Genomic DNA, 1539 nt, shown 5'->3' with positions numbered 1-1539 from the left:
AGATTTACTGAATATTGTTGTGTTGTGTTGTTTATTTAGTATTTTAGGAGCAGTTTAAAAGTATTCTTTTTTGCCAAGTATGCCCCCTAGCAGTGTCGCCTTGGATTATATGATGCTTGCTCTACTTACTGAAGAAATCTCAGTATGTATAAAATGTATTGTCTATTGTTCAAAGGTGATGTCTCTGAAAGGGTATAAATTAATAAATACACCGAGCGTACTTACCTGCTGACTAGTTATATTGGGACAAATTCCGATTCCTGCCATGCACCGGCATCACGACCAGCATGCACCTGCTTTTGCTGCTCTTCTCCTTTGAAAAGTCTTTATTAGCGAGCACATCATATGTAATAGCAATTGGTGTCCGCCTCTGTCTGTCTTTTCGTTTGTTAGAAGTCCGAAATCTCAGGGTTGTCTGTCTTTAGAGACAACCGAACCGGAACAGTTGCTGCAAGTCCTATCAACTTCCAGTGGGGTGAAACCAACCATATAGGAAAAGGGGAAGGACGTAAAAAACGGGAATCTTACCGCTGTCTGCACACAGCTGCTTGGCGGGTTGGCCTACGCACAGTGCTGCAGGCGTCATCTTCAATAGCAGTCAAACTTTATATTTCCCTTCCAAGCGATGTGCACCGCCCCGCACCCGAAGCGTTGCCACTTCGCCCACCCGAGACGGGGCAAACGTTTGGTGTAACTTCTCCGCTAAGCCAGTCAGATCCTATCGTCGGCCAGTTAACGAGGTGCCCCACCCTTCCCACCGTCCCACCTCGCCCCAGCCTACAGTCTACTTTTGTTCTCTCATCTCTGAGGGAACTTTTCATCACCGCCAATCCCCTTCCATAGAACAAACGCCACACCAAACGCCCTGCTGCTAGAAATGGGAGACGGCGAGGTCTCTATATACCCTCTGGTAGAGACAGTCGTTAGGGACTGTCTAAAAACGAGACACGAGGCTCCTAGCTGAGGCGTGGCCAGCTGGCCAGCAAGTGGATGCCGAGGGGAGAGGGGCGACAGGACGGAGCTGACGGTCGCCACACACGACATAGCCGAACCCCTGCTCCCGTGCGGCCCTGTACTAAAGGAGAAGCGAGGGAGGTGGGGGGACGCCTTCTCCTTCCGGTTGAGGCAGTCTTGGGGACTGTCTAAAAATATGGTATTTTGCTCTCAAAATTCAAGGCTACGTTGATTTTTCAAGCAGCCTTCCAGGTTCTTCCATAGACCCCGACCCCCGACCCTGTGTTTGTGTTTTGCTCATGCTGCGCCGCATTCACGTGTGGGAGGGTTGCGTACTCGCTAGGCGCCATAAGGCGCAACGGTGAGCGTCGGTAGGCAAGCCCGCCCGCACCCCTCACTGTCAGAAAAAAGCACAGGATTTTCACAGAAAAAAGTGCGTCAATTAATTACACAGCATGTCTGTGCTCAATCCTGTGTGAAGCACGGAGCTACCACAGTATGTCAGTGCTCAATCCTGTGATAAACCACAGAACTACCACACGAAAGTTCTGTGCTTTCACAATCACAGTAAAATAGTGTGATGAA

General features: G+C 49.6%; 2 protein-coding genes across 2 annotated transcripts in view; one reads left to right on the top strand and one right to left on the bottom strand.

The window, feature by feature from the left end:
- Positions 1-1539, top strand: part of LOC113215554 (uncharacterized) — a 10218-nt gene that overhangs the window by 999 nt on the left and 7680 nt on the right. The window lies entirely within an intron of this gene.
- Positions 1-1539, bottom strand: part of LOC113207350 (uncharacterized) — a 10480-nt gene that overhangs the window by 7351 nt on the left and 1590 nt on the right. The window lies entirely within an intron of this gene.

The sequence above is a fragment of the Frankliniella occidentalis genome, unplaced genomic scaffold (assembly GCF_000697945.3).
Source record: "Frankliniella occidentalis isolate FOCC.00 unplaced genomic scaffold, Focc_3.1 Scaffold11, whole genome shotgun sequence".
Taxonomy (NCBI): Eukaryota; Metazoa; Arthropoda; class Insecta; order Thysanoptera; family Thripidae; genus Frankliniella; species Frankliniella occidentalis.
Note: the sequence above shows the minus strand (reverse complement) of the source record. Positions and strands in the feature narration are given on the sequence as shown.